The sequence below is a fragment of the Juglans regia genome, unplaced genomic scaffold (genome assembly GCF_001411555.2).
Source record: "Juglans regia cultivar Chandler unplaced genomic scaffold, Walnut 2.0 Scaffold_2537, whole genome shotgun sequence".
NCBI classification, from domain to species: Eukaryota; Viridiplantae; Streptophyta; class Magnoliopsida; order Fagales; family Juglandaceae; genus Juglans; species Juglans regia.
In genome coordinates this window covers 1-255 of record NW_023356774.1, presented here as the reverse complement: position 1 = coordinate 255, position 255 = coordinate 1, and the positions used below count along the sequence as shown (strand labels likewise).

General features: G+C 47.8%; 1 non-coding gene across 1 annotated transcript; it reads left to right on the top strand.

The window, feature by feature from the left end:
• The first annotated feature begins 43 nt into the window (after positions 1-43).
• Positions 44-162, top strand: LOC118345392. The gene has a single exon (XR_004798932.1). It is a non-coding gene; the product is annotated as a 5S ribosomal RNA (ribosomal RNA).
• The last annotated feature ends 93 nt before the right edge of the window (positions 163-255 follow it).

The window sequence follows — 255 nt, the reverse complement described above, 5'->3', positions numbered from 1 at the left end:
ATGTCGCTCAAGGATTATATGAATTTTAAGTAATTAGTTTGATGGGTGCGATCATACCAGCACTAATGCACCGGATCCCATCAGAACTCCGCAGTTAAGCGTGCTTGGGCGAGAGTAGTACTAGGATGGGTGACCTCCTGGGAAGTCTTCGTGTTGCACCCCTCGTTTTTGTTTTTTCCGCCTTGCGAGATAAATTGACAAGAAGGAGCACTCGGGAGTGGATTTTTGGGAAAATCTCGCCCTGCCCATCGCGTA